Source organism: Vipera berus (genome assembly GCF_964194415.1).
Source record: "Vipera berus genome assembly, chromosome: 10".
Taxonomy (NCBI): Eukaryota; Metazoa; Chordata; class Lepidosauria; order Squamata; family Viperidae; genus Vipera; species Vipera berus.
Genome location: NC_138213.1, coordinates 6,341,646 through 6,367,503, shown reverse-complemented (window position 1 = coordinate 6,367,503; position 25,858 = coordinate 6,341,646). Strand labels below are relative to the sequence as shown.

Below are 25,858 nucleotides of genomic sequence, written 5' to 3'. Positions count from 1 at the left end.
TTGTTGAAATAACAGAATAGCAGAGTTGGAAGGGATCTTGAAGGTCTACTAGTCCAACTCTCTGCTCAGGTAGGAAACCTTATATCATTTCAGACAAATGGTTGTCCAGTCTCTTCTTAAACACTTCCAGTGTTGGAGCATTCACAACTTCTGGAGGCAAGTTGTTCCCTTGATTAATTGTTCTCACTGTCAGGAAATTTCTCCTTAGTTCTAGATTGCTTCTCTCCTTGATCAGTTTCCATCCGTTGCTTCTTGTCCTGCCTTCAAGTGCTTTGGAGAATAGCTTCTCCCTCTTCTTTGGGGCAGCCCCTGAGATAATTGGAACACTGCTATCATGTCTTTATTTTCATTAAACTAGACATATCCAGTTCCAGCAACCATTCTATATATGTTATAGCCTCCAGTTCCCTGATCATCTTTGAATCATCTTTTGAAGAAGATTCAATTGATGCATTGTTTTAGATGGTTAGAAAAATATGAACTGTACATAGAAGCACTATGCATGTAAAAAAAATGGCGCCTGCAAAAATTTCCCAAATTTTTCAGTGCTTTGCTCTAAAATAAATGCTTTATAGAGTTCAAAAACATTGACCAGAAAAAGAAAATCATTATATTTTGTTTATCTCGATGGCTTGGTCAAGGATAATACAGTTGAACAAGAAAGATGCTTAGCCCCTGAAGGCAGGACAAGAAGCAATGGATGGCAACTAATCAAGAAGTAAACCAATCTAGAACTAAAGAGAAATTTCCTGACAGTTAGAAAAATTCATCAGTGGAACAACTTGCCTCCAGAAGTTGTGCACGCTCCATCACTGGAGGTTTTTAAGAAGAGATGGGACAGCCACTTGTCTGGAATGGCATAAGGTTTCCTGCTTGTGCAGAGGCTTGGACTAAAAAGACATCCAATTCTGTTATTATTCAGGTGCCCTGAATTTGAATATAATCCAAATAAGGCTGCGTATGAACGTGTAAGGATATAAATGTTTGATCTGATAGGGATATCCCTCAGTCCTGAGATGGGCGGGTAAAAAAAATTCCACTCTCTTCCTCTCTTCTCTCCAATTGTCTTTTATTTTCTTAGCATCTCTAATTCCGATACGAGAGAAAGTGGTCGGTTGTTTTCATCCTACCTTAGCATGCAAACACAAAACGTACATCTCAACCACAGTCCTACGCATCATGAGACACGCCTGTGAGCAGACACATTTAGATTTACACTTCTTTAGAACAGTCCTGCAGTCTCGTTTTCCTAATGTTTTTGGTTCCCCATTTTGCCTTTTCCAATCAAATCTGGGTCTTAAAGTGGTTCATCTGGATGCATTCGGTTTTGGGAAAGACCCATCTGATTAATATTGTGTAAGAACCAGTAGGGGGCATCATGCCACTATCGTAACTCTTTAGAGACACACTCTCCCCCCCCCCTTTTTTTTACTGGTAGAATATTGTAGTTGCAAACTAAATTTTGTGTTTTGTTTACGGCATTAATTCTGAGGTTAAGGGTTGGCCTGCCATGAGCAATAATAAGTTTAACCTTTGACTTTACACAATAAAATGTAATGCATCACTCCATGACTCTTTTGTAACTGTTGCTATCTGTAAATTCATCTTAAGATAAATAAAGTGCCACCAGCATGTGATGTTTGTAGAAAGGGGTGTCCCGACATGCAGAATAAATAAATATATGTATTCCAAAAAGCGGGAAGGCAGTAAAAATATGGGTGTGTATATTTTTCTACCAAAAAAATTAAAATATTGTGTGTATAAATGGGAACAAGGGGAATGCTGGTCTGTTGAATGTAATAAAAGATGGATTGAAATAGGAACTTTCTGCCTTTTCCCTTACAGTTCAAATGAACCGATGGGATTGTGTATGTGAAAAAGCTGGATTGGATTCGTTGTCTTCGCTACGGACAGAAAAGTCGTGCACCAGCATTAAAATAAGAGGTTGAAGAGAAATAAGCTGGGATATATTCTTGATATCCTGACTTTCAGGGTGTATGGTTTTTGTGTGCCTGAGAATACATTCAGATGTTCAACACACATTCTACCATGAGTTGCATTTTTAAATAGGAAGACATAGGAAAGCTTCCAAAGCCCTCCCATTGCATCCAGATAGTTACAAGATATCCCTGTTGTGCTAAGCCAGGTGTTTTTGTTTTTTTTAAAAACTGTGATTTATTGAATAACCTGTGATTGGGTTCACACAATGCACTAAACCGTAAATCATAGTTTGCACACTAAAATGGCTAAGGTTGCACGTTGGTTTTACATGGTAAAGTCTGAAGCCCTCATGCTTTGTGTTCTGTCTTTAAGACTCTCCCAAAGTTGCTCCTGAATTGTCAGTTTGACAAATTCAAATTGACAATTGATCCATTTCTCTTCAGTCAGTTTGATGAAACATTTTGATTGAAATGAGATCCAGTCCCCCCCCCCCAGATTATTTAAAGTTAGGTTGGGATACTTCGTCCTGCCCTTTTGTTTCTTTGTTCTTAACAGAATAGCAAAGCTGGGAAAGACTTTGTAGGTCTTCTAGCAAGAGATTCTATACCAAGAGCCAAGGTGACACAATGGTTAGAAGGCAGTACTGCAGGCTGACTCTGCCCACTGCCAGGAGTTTGATCCTGACCAGCTCAAGGTTGACTCAGCCTTCGGTCCTTATGAGGTCGGTAAAATGAGGGCCCAGATTGCTGGGGGCAAGATGCTAACATTGTAAACCGCTGAGAGAGGGCTGTAAAGCAGTATGAAGTGGTCTATAAGTCTATTACTATTGCTAATTGCTATCCCAAACACATGGCTGTCCAATCTCTTCTTAAAAGCCTCCAGGGTTGAAGCACCCACAACTTCTGGAGGCAAGCCGTTCCACTGATTAATCTTCTCTATCTCTTACCTGGTAAGCTTGCCGTTCGGAGACATAGCCATGAAGTGTCAGACACCCTCGTTAGGATGAATTGCATATGTGGGGTGAATATTAGTAAGAAGTGCAACACTAAAAGTGTGTGTGATTCTCCTGCCTCCAGTGAAGTTCAGTTTGGGTTGTTTCTCGGTGATCCTTGTGTCTCTTCTTCTTTGTGATTGGGATAGCAACTTACTCCCCTGCTAGGCTGTTGAATTTCTGCTCATCAATCCTCTTCTCCTATCTTTCTTTTTCCCCCTCTCTGCTTTCCCCAGCATGCGCTGTATGGTGGATATTATCTAAAAGATGGCTCCTGTGAAGACATTTTTCCTTCTCCTTCCCCGCTGCTTCTTTCCAGGTGGGTGTTTTTTCTCGGTGACCTAAGAGACTTGCTCAACCTTGTGAAGAGTAAATTTGGCATGGACATTTTCTGAAGCCGGTCATGTGAAGGGGAGCAATTATCCATCCAAACACATTAAAGGAGCTTCTTTTCTCCGGGGGTGGGTGGGTGGGTGGGTGGAGGAGGAATATACTCATAACACAGAGAGATGTAATAAGTATGGAGTATTGAAGACAATATTTATGCTAGCCTCTGCCATTGATGTGGGTAATAAAACCCACTTGATCAAAAGCGGGGAGAGGATCAAGATTTTGAAAAAAAAAGACAAAGAGCCTTTCTTCCTTTGACTGACTAAAGGATTACATTGAGGAAACTTTGCTCTCTAACTCTTGAATCTGGTTGAGCTTGACCTAGCTACTGTTTGGAGACTCTGCAGAAGTGCAGTTTAAAAGGTTAAGAATTGAACTGTTAAACTCTGCTCCTTGGAGCAATAAATGCCCATTTTATTGCTTACTCAAACAGCGCCATCTTATTCCCTCTTCCTTCAAGATGTGTCTCTTTCCCGGGGTCAACAACTTTTCTTCAGGTTAAGCCAGAAAATGGTTAGAGTAGTCCTTGGCTTATGACCAAAATTTCTGTGCAAAGCAAGACATTTGTAAAGCGAGGTGCCGCATTTTATGATCTTTTTGTCGTGAAGTAAACCATTGCGGTTGTTAAGTGAATCGTTCAGTTGTTAAAGGAATCTGGTTTCCTCCATTGACTTTACATGTTGAAAGTCAACTGGGGAGGTTGCAAAAGGGGGTCACGGGACCCCAGACTAGAAAAATCCAGATTTAACTTCTCACTGAGATGTGCAGGCTACTGAGAGATGTCCGCAAGTCATTATCCGTCAGCCTCACAAGCTTGTTATAACTGTAAGATTTAACTCTTGAGAATCACATTCTATTGAGGGTCACCATCACTGCCTTACCGATTTCATGCTCCACTTAACTTTCCTGCCAACCCAGTTACACAGCTGACAACCGATCACAGAGATACAACTGAGCATTAGGCTTAAGGCATTCTTTTAGAAGGAGAACAGGCAAGACCAGACAGGGAAACCCAGGCCTGGTTTACACTTATCTATTTTTACTCTGTTAAATCCCTGTTTGTCAGTTTGGACTTGTTTGATTATTCTTTTCTATTTTGCCATGTTTATTCTGCACCCTGCTTCAGATTTCTTTTAATAATAAACGGTCTGGAAATGTTTTAGAATAAATAAGAAAGACAAAAGGCATGTCTTTTTCCTTCTGTTTTTTTTTCTTCCTCCAAACAAATTTTCCCCATCCATTAATCTGAATTACTACAAGCTATTGTATATTTTTAGCTGCAGGCCAATTATTTGCAGAAGGACGGAAGGCTGAGAAATGGAAAGGTTGTGAAAGCAAGTGGATGAATAATTATGCTTTCTATGCCTTCACATTTTTGCTTCCTTATCCAGCTAGCATTTCTAGAGTCTGTCATCATTTTATTTATAGGGGTGATTGGTCAGTTTGGGTATGGATCAAAAATACCCCCAATCTTGTGTCTAGTCAGATATTCAAATCTAACATAGGGAAGCTTTGCTGATCAATTATTCAAAAAACTCACACCTAAAACAACAGCAACAAAAAAACACCACCAGCTTCTGCCTCCTCCTTTGTACGTATGTGCATGTTATTATTTTATTATTATTTTTAAAGGCTGACATTTAAAGTTTATATGGAGGTTAATACCAGCTTGATATACACCACAAAGAAGATGGCTGAGAATGAATTATTAACTCACAGTGATTAACCTTTCTCAAGATAACCTGAAATTGCTGGGAAGATGAATGTGAGGAGTAGATTGCATATTTCCTTGGATTGATTGATTGATTGAATGATTATAAGAACCACAGTTTTCTACTGTGAGTTTCAGCTATGAAGCCTAATTTGTCCTATCGCATATCCTATAGCAGTAGAAACTGCTTTTTATTGATGATGGGAGTGTATGAAATAAACAGAATTCAAACTTAAGGCTGGTCTTACAGTTGTAAAGTTGACTGTCTTAGATGCCTTCAAAGACTATCGGGTTGATAGTGCTTGCAACGGTACGTAGTAGCAGCTGTTTTTCAGCCAGGGACAAGGGGAAAACTTAATAGATAGATATTTCATGTGCTAAAAAAATAATCTGCCTGGACACTACTTAATTTTTGATATGTCAGGTCATGACCTGCTGCTTTTAGGATGATGACCACCTGGGCTGTACCCTACCCTACCCTACCCTACCCTACCCTACCCTACCCTACCCTACCATACTATTCTACATCCAGACAACAGATTTATTAAGAGATGCAGGACTCCTCCGACTTCTGCAGTGTCTTACTTTTTCATTTATTTATAATCTTTTCAGTAATGTTTTTTTAGGACTGAATTTTCACAAGACAGTTTCTTTTTTTTTAAAGAAAACATCCTTAAGATCTAGAAAGAAAGATCTAGAAATAATGCTTGCTCCAAGGAAGTCATTTTTTTTCTTTCAACTGAGTAACGTGAAACAGACAACCGAACAGCTTTGAGCTGTCCGTGGTGCTGATTCTGCCTTCCAATGTGATTATAGGAAAGTCACAACAACATGGATTTTAAATCCCCACTCTCTGAACTTCAGTAATTTTATTTTATATTATTATTTTATATTATTATTTTATTTTTAAATAAATTAATTTGGTTCCTTTTATTTCAAGAGTGGCCTGTTTGAGATCCCACAGACTCCTGAAACTTCCAAAACATTGGTATCACTCTCAGAATGTTGTCAGCAAATAATAATTTTTCCTCTGAATGGAGGGAAATGTTAAATTTGTGGAGATGGATCATATTAACTATTCTAAATGAGTTTTATTTAATTTAGTTAAAGTGTCATTGCTTTGTTCTGCTCCTAGAAGCATTGTTAATTTTCTCCCCCCAGAAACCTATCAAAAGCATCATTTATATGAGATGGGTGGCCCATTCATTGATTAAATAAAATATAAATAAATGCAATAATCAGTGCATTCCTCCTTTAAACAGAGGCATAGAAATCCTCTCCCAAAGATAGGCTTTCAAGATGTGACAGTTTAAAGAAAATGACAAAACTGCAGCTGCCTTACAGACTTCTTAAGGATAAAATACGATTAGATCTTCTTTCCTTTTTAAAAATGCTTCTTAAAAATGAGGCTTTGTCCAATCAGGGTGGTGCTACGGCGTGCCAAATGTCACTTCTTAATCATACCAGCGGTGTAACCAACTCCTCACAGTTTTGACAGCAAAAAAACAACAACACACACCAGCTCCTGCTTTCTCCAGCAATATAGACATATGAAAGTGATTGATCTATAGTGCACCCTCTTTCTGATGCTTCATGTATTTATACAGACGCTTCTTTTCAAGGACAGTCCATCCATCACATGGATATCTTCATGAGCTTTAGGAGACACATATAATGCACTTATTGTATTTCAGGGCAGACATGGGGTGTGCAGTGATATGATATGGTTCATATGTAATAAGTAGGATTTTGATAAAGGAGAATATTTGTAAGTTCAGGGCTAAAATGAGGGGTCCTTGGTGCTCCCTGAGCTCGGTGCCTTTCTTGCAGACATTTCATTACGTAATTAGTAATATCAATGCTAGCAAGTTGATCTTAATTGGGTAATCTAGCAAACACTCATTTCTAACACTCATGATGTTACTCTAGTTTGGGTAATGAAATGTCTGCAAGAAAACAAGTTCAGAGAGCACCAAGGAGCCCACAGTTGTCATCCTCCTCCTCCTCCTCCTCCTCCTCCTTTCTAGCACTGATGATGTTACCTAGTTGGGTAATGAAACATCTGCAAGAAAACAACCAGGTTCAGAGAGCACCAAGGACCCCTCAATCCTCTTTTATTCTATACATGCCTTTACCTGGACTGAACATTTGTTGGTATTAATAGATTGTCTGGTTACTGAAACAAAGGCTTTGCACGAGCAGCGAGATCATGGCTAGGGAAGGTAGGCACTAAGCAAGTCACATGATTGCTGAGAAGTTGGCTTATTTATGAAAAAAATGTTCCTTGGCATTACATTAACCATGACAAAGTGCTGCCTTGAACCCCTCTGCCCTTGAATTCTTAGCATTTCCTAGATACGTCTCTCCCCCTTATTTCCACTAGAATTATATTTCTCAACATCGCTGCAATAAGCACTCAACCTCTTATGGACCGGAGCCCTACAGGCGAAAAACAAAACAAAAAACCATCCTCACTGTATTTTTTTCAGATTTTTAAACACAAAGAGAAACATGCCATTATCTTGATCAATACAGAAATGAGGGTTGTCAGGGATATTTAGATCAGAGAAGTGGAGGGCATTTCTGTGTGCTTGTGTCTTTGAGTCAGTGCTGAATTTGCCTGGACAAATCCCTGCAGTTTTCTTGGCAAGATTTTGGGAATGGTTTGCTGTTGTCTGCTTCTTAGGAGTGAGAGAGATTGACCTCAGTGGCCCAATGGTGCATTAATAGTTTTCATTCAAGTCAATGAAGCTGACCAGTGAAAATATAATTGCTCAGAGCTATTTAGTAATTTGGATTTCCCTAACCAGTTCCTTTTACTCGGGCCGTGGACAATGATGGACCAAATATTAACGATATGCAATTTTTTATTGGTAAATTCAATATGAAGGCAATGTGAACCAATCTCCAGACGGAATCCCTGAATCAAATTAACTTTCTAAATCAAAGTCAGATCCAATTGCAAATCCAGTTGGATGCCTCCAAATTAATTGAGACAATTGAGATGTTCTTATGCATGCTCAAAAGAGGCATTTGCTTAATCAGTTTGAAAATCAGAATAGAATCGCTCTATTTTAATAATGGACTCTGAATGTCTCAATCAAATGAGATCAATTTTGGTGAGTGAATCAATAAGTTGAATTGAATTTTGCCCAGTTTATAGAGGACTACAAAAACAGAGATGGAATATATACCAACGCAAGAGAGAGGGAACAACTGGTGAAGATCTGTTCTACCATCATCTGTGAATGTTGCTTTTATCATATTGTTTTGGTTCTTTGTGATAGCTCTTCCTCCCTCCCTCTCTTTCTCCCTCTCTTTCTCTTCCCTCTCCCTCTCCCTCCCTCTCTCTCCCCTCTCTGTCTGTCTGTATGTCTCTATCTATCTATCTATCTATCTATCTATCTATCTATCTATCTATCTATCTATCTATCTATCTATCTATCTATCTATCTATCTATCTACCACTCTAACTCAGAAGTCAAAATTTTTAAGAACCAAGCATTAAAAACGGTGGCCAAACTGCCCCATAAAACAGCAACAAAACTCAGATAAACCTAACGTCCTCACCACTCCGTCATCCAGTCACATCTGAAAGCCTGCTCCATCAGATTCATCTCGACAAGCTTTTGAAAGACCCCAAAAAGAAGGACGAGCTGAATCTCCAGGGCCAAGGCGTTCCCTAAGGTCAGGGCATTCAAAGAGAAGGATAACTTCCATTTCCATGTTGCCTTGGTCTTTCTTGGTTGGGTGACTCTAAGCATGAACCTAGCTAAATTGATTCAAAAGGAGATGGCCCCTGAATTATCTTGGAGCCAAGCTGTAAGAGGGCTTTGTTGTCCCCAGCCAACATTTTGACCTGGATTTGAATATCTATTGGTAGCCCGTGCAGACACTCCCAAGCAGACATTTTAGGGTAATAGCAGCTTTTACCCATTAACACTCTGACTCTTGTGGTTTACACCTACTGTTGCTTCCAAGCTATCTTCAAAGACAGCCATATACACTTGTCTTACAGTACATTTGAGGTGTTGACATCACGAGTCACTACCGCTAGATCATCACAGACATGCTGTGTTCAGCATATGAAATATCAGCTCCAGGTTTGCCTGCTTCCCTCAAGGAACTAATGCGCAAACTCAGATTCACCAAAACTCAATTGTTATGGTCCTCTATCATGCTGTGTCTCCTCCTTAAACCAAACAATACAGGGGACCCACATGGTTAGAAAGCTGGCTTGACAATCTGCGAAGCCATGTTTGAGACCCAACTGCTGCTGCATGGCAGGGTGAGCTCCCCTCGTTTGCCCCACCTCCTGCCAATCTAGCCGCTTCAAAGTTTTCAAACGCAACTAGATAAATAGGTACCACTTTGGTGGGCTCATTAATGGAGACATGAAAGGAGCCCCCAATTGGGCATGCCCTGGACAACAGCAATATCATTTCAGCCTGGAAGCACTTTGGTGCTTCTGATACAAATACGACGACCGACCCACCCACTGTGTGAGGGTGAAATCTAACAAACTGGTTTACACAACTTGTTAGGAGAATTGCCAGGTCCCTGTGAGACGCTGAATCACAGTCTCTGATGCTTAGCTTGCCCTGGAAGTGCAGAAGACGCCATGTGAACAAGTGCAAAGAAAGGAAACTTAACTAAGTTGAGATTGTGCTGAACATCAGGCAGCGTATCGCCACATGATTAAGCCTGGCCATCTTCTGTCAGTTCCTTCCAAAGGCAGACGTCTTACTCTGTCAGGGAAAGCAAATGAGAACTTCATTTGTTTTGCCTTTGGGATACCAGCTTCTCCTCTTTGCTCTGATATTTCTAACTGACGCGTTTGGCATGCAAAGCAACGTCCACTTGGAAATAAGATGCTGAAATTCGGGCGGTTGCGTTAGAACTTGCAGGCCTTGAATCTTAATTGTGCTACCTCAGCAGAGCTAGTGAAATATCCGTGGGAGAATGGTCTCTGTAGGATGGAGGAAGAGGGGGAGAATGGGTGTTTCCCATACCTTGTTTATAATAGGTACTTCCTCCATTGTTATTTGTGTTGTGCTTCTGGATGGAAGTACAAAATAAACAGGTCTTTGTCCTAAATCTGAACAAATGAATCAGGTGTGTATGGAGATCCTCAGTCATCCAGGTCATGGCTGTTCGAAAGGTGCTTTCTTTCAAAAGGCAACTGGACTTTCTTTTTTTTTTCTCCTTGAAAACGTTTCACTTCTCATCCCAGAAGCTTCTTCAGTTCTGACTGAATGGTGGAGAATGGAAAGATTGTGTTTTCTCCAGGAAAAAAAAAGCAGACTACAGAATTCAGGGGACCCTGAGGGCACAGAAGTGGCCTCAAGGGCTCTCAGAAAGAGTGAGAATGACCTCATGACTGCAAGAAATATATATATCCTTCCATTCTCCACCATTCAATCAGAACTGAGGAAGCTTCCCGGATGAGAAGCGAAACATCTTCTAGCAAAACAGGAAAGTTCAGTTGCCTTTTGAAAGAAAGCATCTTTGGGAGAATTGAATACTAATTTAGGATGCAGCAAGTGGCTGTTTTACTCCCGGTGCAGGCTACACAAAACTGGAATTTGTAGGTTGAGTCTATTATCCAAGTCAGGATTATGACTGAGTATTTTGTAGCCAAGCTGGAATTGCCAGCTTGGTTTTGGTTCATGAATCAAGGTTTCTCTGGGGCTGCCAAGCCAAAATCCCAGTCTGGCTGTCATGCTAAATAAACCCATCCTAGTCTATATAGCTGATCATTTACGATAGTTCAGATTTATCATCCCAGACATGTCATATGTCAGATTTAAAGTCCCAAGTGCGGCCTTTATATGAAACAAGAAGGATCTCTTAGATCAGCCAAGAAGCATTTAAATTATCAATGCACCTACAAACTCTTGATCTCAAAGTGTGTTTTTTAAAAAATAAAATAAAATAAAAGAGATGTATAAAGCTCAGAGCAGCTATCAGCAAAGTCATATCTTGCAGGCATCCTTAGGCTTTGACATTAAACTCTGTGAGTTATTTGATGACCATTTCTTGTTCAAATAACAACAAATACCCCAGATTTATTCATTCGTTCCTTCAGTCAGCCCATCTATACTCCCAGCATACTTCTCACTGCAGCTCATAAAATAAAATTTAAAAAAACAACAACAACCCACGTGCAATAAAAAAGGTTAAAAACAAAATTCTACTTAATACTAAAATCTTTTAACAATCCGATGCCTCATAAAAGGGAAATTAATCTTTGCTAGAGGGGTGCATGTTCTGAAAAAGATTTGGAAGAAGCATTTTGACCTTACTTGAGTCCAACGTCTCTTTGTTAAAGCAGCTCACCTCTCTCCATAATCCTCCCCCCCCCCCGGCACCCCGGCCCCAGGTTCTTTGATATATTTTTTTAAAGGAAGAATTTTAAGTAGGGCTATCAGTTCTTGGATTGCAAATTCTGAAATGACCATGAGAGGGCAGCCAAGAGCTAAAGAGGACTTTGCGCCAAGGGAACATCTGGATTTTTGCATCCCTTCATTAGTAGCCCTTGTGGGATCCTTGGTGCTCTCCGAGCTTGGTTGTTTTCCTGCAGATGTTTCATGACCCAACTAGGTAACATCATCAGTGCCAGAAGGGAGTGGGTTTGGCTCTCTGTTTATGTTCTTACTGGCTTGCCCTGTCAGTGTGTGTGTGTGTGTGTGTGTGTGTGTGTGTGTCCTTGGTGGTTTCTCGATTAGGCTGTTGTGTATTGTTAGCTTGTTCGTCTGACTTGGTAGTTCATTGATTGTTGGTCTAGTATTAATCCTGATGTTACAAGTGGCCCTCGAATTGAGACTACAATTGAGCCAAAATTTCTGTTGCTAAGCCAGGCAGTTGTTAACGTGAATTTTGGCCCATGTTACAACTTTTTTTTTTTTGCCACACTTAAGTGAATCGCTGCAGTTGTTAAGTTAGTATAATGGTTGTTACTGGCTTCCCCGTTGACTTTGCTTTGCAGAAGTTTGCAAATGGCGGATCCCTTGCCTCTGGGACATTGCAACTGTCACAAATACACGCCAGTTGCCAAGTGTCCTAAATTTTGATTTCCTGATCACGGAGACGCTGCAAAGGTCATATCTCCACTTTTCTGTTCCACGATACTCTGAGCAACAAAGACACCGTAAAGAGGAAAGTGATACCTTTTCAGAAGCAATAATAGTAGCAACAATTCAGGGTCAGGATACGCTCTGAAGTCTTTAGCTAAATCACCAATTAGGAATGCTTGATTTAGCATCTGTGATATACTTGTTAAAACAGAGAGAAAAAAAGGGGGGGAAGTTAAGCGCCCCCCCTCCCCATTTACAGCTGTAGCCTAATGTTGGCAACAGACAATCTTCTCTCTCGCCTTTCTAAAAAAGGGAATTAGACTATTTTGAATCCTAAATGGATTTTTTTTAAAAAAACAATCCACAAAAATAAAACCTAGATACTATAAACCTGTCCTTTGTCCAGCACAACACACAGAAACAGTGCCAACTCTGGATCCAACTTAGAAATGACAACATTGAAGAAGGACAAATTATTTGTTTTATTTCAACTCTGCGGAGATTCACAAGGACCCAGCTTCAACGATGCAGGATTTCCTAGAGAAATCTCTTTTGCATGAGGAAGCAACTTGTGTTCTAGGACAGGAAGGATGTGGCTGGCTGGAAAGGCAAGGATTCACGTGGAGGAATTCCCAATGAGCCAAACAGGAAGTGAAGTGCTTGAAAAAGAAAATGGCCCTAAAAGGCAAGGAAGGATTAATATGGTGTGTGGATGGATGGATGGAGCTCAGTGCTGTAAACTGTATGGCAAGCCATCCATAGAGATTTAGCACCTGTTTTGCTCAGCACCTGCCCTCCTTTCCTGTTTTTCATTGGGCTTCAGTAGATTTTCTGTGCATTTTTGCAAATCATGTGTGACAATAGTACATTGGGAAGGAACGAAAGAAGGAAAGAAAAGAGGGAAGGAGGGAGGGAAGAAAGGGTAGGGGGAGGGAAGGAGACGGAAGGAAAAAGGATGGAAAGGAAGGAAAGAAAAGAGAGGGAAAAGGGAAGAAAGGATGGGAGGGAGGAAGGTATTTTGAAAGAATGAAATACAGTAGTTTGTTGAAAGCCTTACAACCATCAAGGTGAACATTGCCTTTAAAATTTAAATTCCACATTCAGTTCATCTCTCCCAAGCCAGAATAGGCTTCTGCTATCTTGAAGGAGGTATATATACATAAGCACATATCTGTTTATATGTTGTTGTTTTTTAACAAACTGGAAAAGGTTACCAAATGCAAACCTTTCTTCCTCAAATCAATATTTGATGGTTTCCCTCCAGCTCTACTCAGCTAGAGTCAACATCGCTTCCTTCCCCCTCTCTCTATTTTTCTGTCTCTCTGACAGGAATCTGGTTAAAGAAGAGAGGAAACGCGGCTAACTAAACATGTGGTCTATAAAATCTGCTTTTATTGTCTCAAGCTGTAAGACACACACTTAATTACACTGTCGCTACTCCGATAGCTCACGTCATGTTAATCCAGTTATATGTTTTCTGTCTTATTAAAATACATTTTTACTCTTGAATGCAGCTGCTTTATAACATGATTTTTTCCCCCACTGCAAGACTTTTACTCATGTGAAAACAAAACAAAACCACCCTGTAATTCACTTTGCACGGTACATTGCCAATGCAAGCTTTCTGTAATTTGGGAGAATAGCTGGACAGCCAATCATAGGACAGCCTAAGCAGTGTTTCTCAGCAACTTTAACATGTGTGGCCTTCAAACTCCCAGAAGCATAGCTGGCTGGGGAATTCTGGGAGTCAAAGTCCACATACGTTAAAGTTGCCAAGGTTGAAAAATACTGGCTTAGGCATTGGCAGAAGGCCCAGCTGAAGTGGGAAGAGTCATGAGGCAAACCTTGCCCCTTACAGACCTGTGGGTGATAGAACATCACAACATAGAATAACGAGAGTTGGAAGGGACCTAGTCCAGTCCTCCACTCAAGCAGCAGACTCTAGTCCAGGGGTAGGCAACCTTGGCTCTTTTATGACTCGTGGACTTCAACTCCCAGAATTCCTGAGCCAGCATGGCTCAGCTTGGAAACCTCTCCCTTTCCTCTCAGCATGGCTGGCTCAGGAATTCTGGGAGTTGAAGTCCACGAGTCATAAAGCGGCCTAGGCCTAGGCCAGGGGTAGGCAACCTTGGCTCTTTTATGACTCGTGGACTTCAACTCCCAGAATTCCTGAGCTAGCATGGCTCAGCTTGGAAACCTCTCCCTTTCCTCTCAGCATGGCTGGCTCAGGAATTATGGGAGTTGAAGTCCACGAGTCATAAAAAGAGCCAAGGTTGCCTACCCCTGCTCTAGTCTATACCGTTTCAGACATGATTGTCCAGTCTCTTTTTGAAAGTCTCCAACGATGGAGCACCCACAATGTCTGGTATTCAGATATTCTGACATTGCCGTGCAAATTCAGAAGGGCGGAGCTTGCTTTGTGACATCATAATCACACCTTTCGTCATTTTGGCCACACCATGGGTGCCTGCTTGATAGTGCTCAGGAGGGGCATTCTTCTTAGAAAGTCTCGTTGCATTTGAAGAGAGGTTTTGCATTTTGGAAGTTGTTCCATTTTTTTCTACTTGGAAACCGCTTCTGGACTTTGTGCTCGAGGTGGGGAAAAAAAATGAAACTTTGAGTTTGGGTTTTACCGATTAGACAGGTTTGCTTCTAGAAAGGGCTAGTTTATGCTGTTATGTCAAAGTAAAAAGCTGAGGTTTGATGCTGTTATCTTATTGCACTGCACCAGAGGGAGTCAGAAGTCAATGCCTTTTCTTTCTTCTCCCCCTTTTCCCTACACTTAACCCTTCCCTTCTCCCTCCCCCATTTTCCTGCTATTTTCTTTGCTAGTTTTGTATTTTATATTCTAAGCCAGACATGTCAAACACAAGGCCCGGGGGCCGGATCTGGCCCGCGAAGTGGTTTCATGTGGCCCGCGAAGCCATCCTGGAAACAGTGAGGGAACGGCCCCCACTGCCTTGGCCCTGGCCCAGAGACCCTCCTTCCGCCAGAGACCCTTAGATCTGTCCCACCTCTGCCCAGGCCCCCATAGGCACCCTTGATGCGAACGATGTAGAGCTGGCCACGCCCACCCAGTAGGCCATATGCACTCTAGCCACGCCCACCTAGTAGGCCATGCCCACCCTGGCCATACCCACCCAGCCCGCTGAGGGTAACCACAATGCTGATGCAGCCCTCAATGAAATTGAGTTTGACACCCCTGTTCTAAGCTAATAAGAAAGATATTTGAAGGTGGTGCATTTTTTCTCCAAAGGAGAAAGGAACCGCGCTGAAATTCCCACGGAGGAACGATGCCATCCCTGCCTTTTTTTTAGCTACAAGGCAGCACCAACGAGGTCACATAACTGATCATTCCTTTTCGTTACGCAGTCTGACATTCTACAAACTTCCCATGGTTTGATTCACTTCCAGTAGAAGACCTCAGGAGGGCAGTCTTCTCACTGGACATCGCCCCCACCTGACCAAAGCAGCCAAGGAAGGCTTGGAAGGATGGCCAGGAGGACATCCAAAAAAGTAACAGTCATCCTGCCGCCTTCGAGCATCTCCAGCAATCCAGTCAGGTTGACAACACTTCCAAGAGATATTTTTAAAAGTGCTGAGGATAAACTAGCAAAAAAACACTTTTCTTTTTTTTTTTTGGCAAGGGGAAATTTAAAAAGCTCAAAGAAAAAAGACAAAGCAGATTTTAGCAGGGTTAGATATGAAAGAAATCTTTTTCATCAGGGAGGGGGAGGATAGCTATGACCCCTGACTACACATGTGAGGCTGAACAAGAAGATTCCGAATGAAATTTCTCGTTACTATAAAATCGTGACCTTCTAGGTTAAAGATTATTATTGTCTGTTCTTCTTGTCCTTCTGATAGTTGGACTTTAGCCGAGCTCTCATGGTGTGCTAAGCAAAATAGGGATGGTTTGATATTGGCTTAGTGTGTTGTATTGCTTCAGTCACCATGTTCTTGCAAAACATGCTTTGGGGCTTCTAACTCCCAAATGAGTATAAATATTGATGTTTGGAGATGACTAGTCAGCTTACTGAAGGAGAATGATTGTTTTCGCAAATGACTGATATTCATTTATTAAGTTTCTATGCCATTCATCCCACTGATACGACGACTCTGGAGACACTAATCATTCAACAGGACCGGAGGCTAAAACATATGAAGAACAGTTGCAAAAAATTAGGTATGTCTAGTCTAGTGAAAAGAAGAACTAGGGGTGACAGGATAGCAGTGTTCCAATAGTTGAGGGGCTGCCACAAAGAAGGGGGGGGGTTGTCAACCTATTTTCCAAAGCACCTGAAGACAAAAGAAGAAGCAATGGATGGAAACTAACCCAGGAGAGAAGCAACCTAGAACTAAGGAGAAATTTCCTGACAGTGAGAACAATTAATCAGTGGAACGACTTGACTCCCGAAGTTATGGGTGCTCCAACACTGGAGGTTTTTAAGAAGAGACTGGGCAACCATTTGTCTGAAATGGTATAGGGCTTCCTGCCTAAGCAGGGGGTTGGACTAGAAGATCTCCAAGGTCCTTTCAACTCTGTTGTTCTGTTAAATATCACAACTGTCTTAAAAGGCCAATCATGAGACATCCAATCTGAATTCCTTCTTGTTGCCTTGGGTCCCATCAGCCTCATCTGACTAGGAGATAGGCCATAATGTATAATCATGTCAAGCTCCAGGTAGGGTCATGCAAGAGGCAGCAGCCTTCTGGAGAATGTGTTCCTATTCTGTGTCCACTTATCAGGGCAGCAAAGATCTAACGAAGGACAGCTCCTTTCAATGGGGATTTGGGCAAAGCACCTCTTCAAGGGGCTTCCCCAAAGCAAAGGGGTAGTCTTGCTTTTCATCAGCAGATGGGGACTGTCCTACTTTGCTTACCAACCGCTGTTTCTCTGCAGGCCCAGCTCAGTCACAGGAGACACTGTTGGTGAGGTTGATTAACCCATGGAAGCAGACCAGCCTTGCAGAGGAAGACCCCAATGTAGGACAACACACCGTCTCAAGGAAGACAATCTGCATTCCACGCAACCCATAATATTCAGAGAGAGAGAGAGAGAGAGAGAGAGAGAGAGAGAGAGAGAGAGAGAGAGAGAGAGAGAGAGAGAGAGGCAGGTGCCCAGAGTCAGCATATCCATTTGTCAATGAAATTAAACTTATGAATTAATATGCATCTTCTTCCTTGAAGAACCGCAATTTAAAAAGAACAACAACCAAGCTCTAAAAGAACGGGGGTCCGAATCCCGTGCTCATTCAGAAAGTGCAAATTCAGGGAATTTCTGCAGCATCTCTTTTCAGCTGCCATTCATTTCTTCTGAAGGCAAAAACAAACCCCTCTGTTTTGAATGTTTTGATTTTCAAATGAGAGAGAGAGAGAGAGATAACCTTGCCCCTTCCTGTTTTTTTTTTGCATTATTGCTGCCAACCAACCTTCCCCCACCTCTGCAAAAGACTGTGTTAGCCAGCCTGGTTAAGCTCCTCTTTGATCAGTAAACAAGCACATCGGCCATGGTCTTTGATGAACTTTGGCAATTTAAACACTTCCCGTTAATTACCTCTCCTCTTATGCGCTTCACAAGGTGCTCGGTCCCCTGCTTCTCCCGAATCAAGGCGATGTGACTAAAGGCCTCTTGATCCAATTGCTGCCGTTTAACCCAAGTCCTCCCAAACATGCCTACAAAATATTATTGGGGGCTTCCACTGACATGAGGAACCTCTGTCATCCACCAAACTTTCAAACCTACGGGAGGGGGGGGGGGAGGAAGGGAGCCGAAAGCACAAGAGAAGAATCTGTTTGCAAGCGTCAGAATCAATGCATAAGAGGGGAGTGTGAAAGCTGCCTCCGTTTAATCATCAGCTGCACCCATGTTGTGTTTGCTCTTCCCTATTTGGTTTCTTCCCGCCCCCCCCCCCCCCTCAATGCTCACCCTGCTGCTATCTGCTTTGATTTCGCAGCTGCAAAGAGGAATGGATCAATATTGCCCAACGAAGTCAGCCTTGACAAAGTCCTCTTTAGCCCAGCCAGAAGACTAAGCCAACCTACTCGGCCTGTTCCCTCTACTTGAGCCAATCAAGGACGAAAGCCACAATGAAAAGGAAAAAAAAAATATGTAACGGGTAGCCCTCGACTTACGACCACAAGGGAGCCCAAAGTTTCTGTGGTTAAGTGAGTTTTGCCCTGTTTTACAACCTTTCTTCTTGTCAAGGGAAACTGGCTTCCCCGTCGGCTTATGTATTTATTTATTTATTTATTAATGGGATTTATATCCCGCCCTATCTCCCGAAGGACTCAGGGCGGCTAACAACAAAACATATAATAAGTACAGAAATTAAGATAAAAATAAAATTAAAATCATCTGTGCAATAAATTAAAATTAAAAACTAAAAATAAATTAAATTTTTTAAATATAATTAATTAAAATGCCTGTCAGTCTAGGTCAGCCTGGTGGAATAGGAGTGTTTTGAGGCCGCGACAAAAGGATTGGAGATTTTGGGTCATCCGAACCTCAGGGGGGAGCTGGTTCCACAGGGCTGGCGCTCCCACAGAGAAGGCCCTCCCCCTGGGGGTCGCCAGCCGGCATTGCCTAGCTGACGGTACCCTGAGGAGGCCTTGTCCGAAGGTCGCGAAGAAAAGGGGAAATCCCATGACCTTGAGACACAGCGATGGTCATAAGTATGAACCAGTTGCCAAGCACCTGAATTTGGATCGTGTGTGACCATGGGGGGATGCTGCCGAGTTTGTAACTGAAAAACGGTCCTAAGTTCCTTTTTTCCCCCAGCGCCGTTGTAACTTGCAACGGTCGCTAAATGAACTGTCGTAAGTCAAGGCTTACCTAGTGGAATATTTCATCTCATGAATGAAGGCAAATAGACGTGTCCCAAGATAATGTTGCAGGATCCAATCTGGGTCAGTCACTGGGACCAGAGCTTTAGTCTTCTGAGTTTTTGGACTCGTCCTGGAGCCCATCCTCAGGAAACTATTTTGTAGCCGAGTGTGTGGTCTCCTCCCCCACTGAAAAAAATTATGTGCAACCTGCTGAACACTCTACCAATTTACCAAATCCATGCCGGAGGCAGCTGCCAGATGGATGGCAGACTCCATCTTCCCCACCTCCATCCTCTCTGCTCCATCTTTTCAGTTCTAGCATTGATGTATTTTTTCCTCGTTGTGTTCCCTTGTCAGTGTTTCCTTTATTGTTCTGTTATTTTACTTCTGTTTACACACCTTTTCATTTTTCTTCCTTTTTATTATCGTAAGCCGCCTAGAGCAGCCCCACGGCGAGGTAGGCAGCAAATAAATTTAACAAACAAAACAGTTGTGTGTCTGTTTCATCAGGGGCTTGGTAGGACTTTGCCATATGAATCTCATTTGGAGCACTGAGGCAGCTGTAATGAATGAGTTGGCTGCAGCACAAGGCCAGCTGGTGTCAAGCTGGCTAATCCGAGCCATACGTATCCATCACTCAGCACGGGAGAGGTGTGGTGTATCCAACATAACACACGCGCTGTGCTTAAAAATACCTATGAAAAAAAGATGGTGAGGTTAGCATGGCTTTATTTACATGATATTTGTATTCATTATGAATTGATTGGACAGCATCACTGACCAAAATGGGGAATTATGATTGAAAGTTGCTTTCGTGCGTTGCCATCTTCCTGAATTGCTTTGTTTTCTGACAGTGTTATCCACTCTGTCGTGCCCGATTCCATGGCGATTTCATGGGCCAGTATGTTTTTTTGATACATCATGGTTAGAATGGAAACTTGGCCTGCAAACAATAGGTAGTTTTCCTGCTGCCATTAATTTCTCAGCTTGGTTGGGAAATCAACCATTTTTTCCTATCAAACAACTAATCAGTGGATAGAAATTCACTGTTTTCCATAATTAATGGCAGTGGAAAACTAGTGCACTGCACAAGGGTGGAAGGGAGGAATTGGGACTGTTGAGGTCTACTTGGGTAGTTACGTATATTGGAAGAAGTGTCTCTGTGTCTACGTGTGCATTTGTGGCTTTACTCCCCTCCCAAGCAATCAAAAACATGTCAATTTTCATTTTAAATAAGGTGGAAAGAAGGGAAAGAAAAGTGACCTTGTTCAAGCCACGTTTGCACAATCACTATCCTAGACGAAGTGTGGTAGAATACATTGCATATATGGGACAGAATACCATATGGGAACTCTGTGCTACCCAGCAGCCCTTTAAAAGGCTGTTGAGATGAAGAAACAGGCAAACAATTCTAATCCTCCATTTTGGATGGTATATACCAGAGTTCTCCAAACTGGGCAATTTGAAGACTTGTGGACTTCAACTCCCAGAATTCCCCAGCCAGAATTCTGGGAGTTGAAGTCCATAAGTCTTAAAGTTGCCCAGTTTGAAGACCCCTGGTATATATTCAATTATTAATTCAATTTAGAACTTGCAGTTGACTGCGGGTATTTTTTTAATGCATCCTGTTTTATGCTTCTCCTTGTTAGATCTCTATGCTATTTTTCATGCACGGCCCCTCTCCCCCAATACAGCTTCCACTGTGCCTGAAATGAAATGGGTGTATTTAAAAGGTAGCCCCCCACTCTCTGCATCAGTGTGATTGCTGATGAGTGAATTTCCAATGGTGGCCATGCCTTCAGACATCTTCCTGTGGGGAAGGTCACGGCAGCAAGCATACCTCTGTGTGACTATTTCAAAATGTCTCTGTGTCACCCACTGCTAAGGTCAAGGCTTAACCATAGGGGTGTTCATAGGTGATTCTGCATCCAGATTCATAGTTTATTTATTTATGCTCATAGCTGCCTGGAACCTTATGGTAAAATAGGTGGCCACATACATCTTATAAACAAAGTGTCAGGTACAATTGGGATGGTTGAAGTTCCCTTTCTTTTCACCTATATGTGACGTGAGCAATGCATACAGTGGTACCTCGGTACTCATCGTTAATTGATTCCGAGAGGCGCAATGAATACCAAAAATGATGAGTACCAAACACATTTTTCCCATAAGAAATAATGTAGTGAATCACAAGGCAGCTGACACCAAGAAGTTCTAGCTTGTGCGTTGAGTACCAAACGCAGCGGTGGGATTCAAATAGGTGAACAACCGGTTCTCTGTGTGGATGCCGCTTCCAGAAGTCCATTCTGGGCCTGGGCAACAAAAAATTAGCTACCGGTTCTGCCGAACTGGTGCGAACCAGCTGAATCCCCCCACTGACTAAACAAACAACCAATGAGTACCGGGACAAAATTTCCACGTCAAAATTTTTTTATTTTTTATTTTTTAATTCCATTTATATCCCGCCCTTCTCCGAAGACTCAGGGCGGCTTACAAGCTTAGCAGTAGCCTTCATTCTATGTATATGCCTGCTTATTAGGGCTTTCACACACACCCCAAGCGGCATTATTACAAAGTCAGCTTATTGCCCCCAACAATCTGGGTCCTCATTTTACCTACCTCGGAAGGATGGAAGGCTGAGTCAACCTTGAGCCTGGTGGGATGCGAACCTGCACCAATTGCAGGCAGCTGGTGTTACTTAAGGAGGCATTAGCCCACTGCTCCACCAAGGGTCTTGGTGTTTAGTACCAAGTTTGATGAGTTTCAAAGCAGTGGAGTACCAAAGTACCATTATTTTACAAAGCAAAGGGTTTTGATCAGCTATTATAACACCAACATGTTGACATGGTTGACCCCTCCCCTTCCATTTAGACATAATCTGGAATGGGTTTCACAGATTTAAGGAACTTTTAACTTTTCCCAATCCTTTGATGGCTGATTACATACCTCAGAAGATTTCTTATCTGCTCACCTTAGGCTTCCTTACCTACTTTACTGAAAGGGAAAAAGTGTTGTAGAGTCACATAAATCTTGACAACTCAACACTTCCCGTTTTAGCACTCCATTTATCTCTGAGTTCACTAGGGCAGAGCTGTCTTCCTTCTCTTGGTAACCACACTTGGATGAGCAGGAGTTATAGCTGACCATTACCAGCTAAAAGAGGAATCTCCAGATGGTTTAAACTTGCAATGATTTTAAAGGCTCAGAGGAACCTTTGCAAGCTTTTGGAAAGCAGTCGAAAATCTCACTCCCCCCCCAGAATAATAGAATAATCCTATTGGAAGGGACCTTAGAGGTTTTCTAGTCCAGCGGTCCCCAATCTTTACAGCTTGGCAACCTGGCTTAGGCAGGAGAAGGGAACCAGGCCACATGAGTGGCGGGCTAGCATGCATGCACATGCACACGCAGCTCAACTGCAAGTCGAGTTGCATGCACATACACACTGGCCTGCCACTTGCATGTTGAGCTATGCGCATGCATGCACGCTGGCCCATCTAAATTGCATAGCCCAGTTCCGAATAGGCCAAAGCCTGGGGATTGGGGGACCCCTGTTCTAGTCCAAGTCCCTGCTCAAGCAGGAGCTCCTATACCATTTCAGATAAATGACTTCCACTCTCTTCTTAAAAGCCTCCAGTATGGAGCACCTATAACTTTTGGAGGTTCTTGCAGTTTGGTGCTGAAGAAGCATCTATCCGGAGTACATGTGGGCAATCCCACAATCTCTCCTTTCTCCTGAGAGATTTTGCCAGTCAGGATCCATCCTCTGGTCAGCAATTTTAGCCATAATGCTGTCCCCACTACTTCAGGCACATCTAGCTCACCGTGTCTTCACTGGAAGTTCTAATGTGCACCCTGAGCTCTAGAAGACTCTTCCAATGTCAGAACAGTCCAAGGCCAGCTGTCAGCCGCAGAAAGGGACAAAGAAATAAAACGGGCATTGCGGTCTCTCTCAAACAGAGAGAGCTGCTGTGATAGCATAGAGGCCTTTTGTTGCATTAGGCCATTGAACTATACTTATGTAGTTATTTATAATAGCGCCCTAGTGGTTTGTCAGGGATAACGAAACTGGTTCTCATCTCAGGTGAGTGTTGCAGTTTTATTTCTGTCTCTGCTGAGTCTCTCTCTCTCTCTCTCTCTCTCTCTGGGAGGGGGAAAAGTATTATAGAAAAAAAGAAAAATTGAGCATTCCCAAAGGACAATAGCTTTTCTTTTTGCTTGCTTTTGTTCAGCAATCTGCGAAAAGAAGTCACGGCCCTATTGGCAAATGGCTTGCTTTCTGATATCAGTAACAGAAGGCTGGATCAGCAGCCCTCTCTGCATGTGGGCCGTGTGCAGCCTTAGCCCTATTTGAGATGGGGCAACTTTCACTTTAGAGCAAGCAACCCTCTGTTTACTTGGCTATTAAAAAACAGCGGTACAAAAGTGCATTGAAGTTGCCATGAAGATGAATTTCTGCCTATTTCGCTTCGTCCCTCCACACCTCATGGAAAAGGCTGAAAGTCTCCACTGTGCTATATATATTAGTGCATCACCACCGTATACCTACAATGGGCAGAAGCCCCAGCAATCCTGGTCAGGAATTCCAGATCTGTGTTTCACCCATAGTTGCACATGTCCAGCTATAATTCTTACCGGCTCAAGGTTGACTCAGCCTTCCATCCTTCCGAGGTTGGTAAAATGAGGACCCAGATTGTTGGGGGCCATAGGCTGACTCTAAACTGCTTAGAGAGGTCTGTAAAGCACTGAAGTGGTATACAAGTCTTATTGCTATTGCTCTATTTCAGCTTTATTCTGATCCCTGGTTAGAATGGTCCTCTAATTCTTAAGCTACGAGCTTTATTGATGAACACGGTTTCTATGGAAGTGCATTTCTGTGCTCTTTAAATTTCACCCTCCCCTTCCTCTTCTCTCTCTCTCTCTCTCTCTCTCTCTCTCTCTCTCTCTCTCTCTCTCTCTCTCTCTCTCTCTCTCTCTCTCTCTCTCTCTCTCTCTCTGACAGGATTTGCCATAAAATTGGCTGATGTGTACGAAAGAAATCCATTTTCTTCAGCAGCTTTTGAGCTGATGCTTGTTTGTGGGCTGTCTTCCTCCCCATCATCCTGATTCAAAAGAAGGTGATTCATTTTTTTGACTGTGTAAAGCCAGTCAATAGGATTTGCAGTCCGGTTTTGCAGGTACCAGACAGGGAAGAGTATATGAATGGGGTGGTGGGGGGGAGGAAGGTAAGAGTCATCATGTGTGCATGATGTCATCATGCAAACAAAGCAGCTATTATGAGGATGCCATCATCCAAACAACACAACTGATGAAGATGTCATCCTGCAAATGAAGCAACCAATATGATGATGTTCTTATGCAATCAATGTAATGATGTTATCAGACAAACAACACAACCAATGTGATGACATCTTAGAATAGAATAGAGTAGAGTAGAGTAGAGTAGAGTAGAACAGAACAGAATATAATAGAATAGAATAATGATAGAATAAAGATTATAATAGAATAATGATAGAATTAAGAATAGAATAGAATAGAATAATGATAGAATTAAGAATAGAATAGAATAGAAAATAATAGAATAGAGTAGAGTAGAACAGAACAGAACAGAACAGAACAGAACAGAACAGAATAGAATAGAATAACAGAGTTGGAAGGGTCTTCTACACTTCAGATAGATGGTTGTCCAATCTCTTCTTAAAAGCCTCCAGTGATGGATCACCCACAACTTCTGAAGTTCCACCCACTACTTTTGAAATTCTGTCAGGAAGTTTCTCCTTAGTTCCAGGTTGCTTCTCTCCTTGATTGATTTCCATCCCTTGCTTCTTGTCCAGCCTTCAGGTGCTTTGGAGAAGACGTTGACTCCCTCTTCTTTGTGGAAACCCTGAAGATATTGGAAGACTGCTATCTTCGTGCAAACGAAGCAACTGATGCAATGATGTCACCATGCAAATTAAGCAGCCTACGTGACTGAAATGACATGAGTTGCATAATTCATATCATTTGCATGAGGGTAGCATGATCCAAGCCATGGCATGAAGGCTTTGACTGGATGCCTTGGCAGACCCATTTCTAGTATTCCTGAAAAGTTAATTCCCTGAAAATCCTTGATGCTCTGGCCTTTCCATAGAATTTATTTTTTCTGAGGGTGGGTGGGAGGGTAGGTGGGTTGGAGAGGATTTCTCTTTTAAAGGAGAAAAAATTCAAAGCAAGTAAACATTGTAACCAGTTAGTGAAAATGTTATGGCCAAGCTGTTCAAGACTTGATAGTCTCATTAAAGCATTAAAATTCCTTGACATTTTCCAGATACAAGAAGAAGTGAGGGCCAGTCTTTTGCATTTCAGATGAGCTCTACATTGTTTGTTCAATATCTCCTCAATTGCTTTCTCTTTCTGCCATAAAGACACTTCTAAATTATAGCCTGGCAACTGCCTTACAAGGCTTTTTTTATTGAAATGAGGGCAGGGTGGGGGCTTCGGGGGAGACACCAAAGCATTTCCATTCTGTTTTAATGGATGTTTTCCCCCCCCCAGCTTTGTAGGGCATATTTGCAGCCTGCCCTTCTACTTAAGAAACCAAGCTTTCCATTCTGAACAGTTCTGTCCCTTTTAGATACAGAAGTACAAAGGAATTAATACCAGCCTGACTTATATACATAGATCCTTCAGGGGGCTCCTCCAGCCCTCTTGTTCTCTAGGAAAACAGATTCTGTTTTGTTTTGCTTCCTTCTTGCCTCGCTTTACGGATGCCATGATCACCAGGGCTGGGTTGCCATAATATTTGCTGAAGACACTCTGCACTTAAAGATGATTAAGTGAATTGACACGTGATATAAACTGTAGCCCTTTATTTGCCACATGAAAGAGGCACAGGTTTGTATTCTGTGGAAAGGATTAGCAGCCTGACAAACACTAGGTAGAGGA

General features: G+C 42.2%; 1 long non-coding RNA gene across 1 annotated transcript in view; it reads right to left on the bottom strand.

The window, feature by feature from the left end:
* The window catches only part of LOC308672752, a 367,848-nt gene that overhangs the window by 56,806 nt on the left and 285,184 nt on the right, over window positions 1-25,858 (bottom strand). The window lies entirely within an intron of this gene.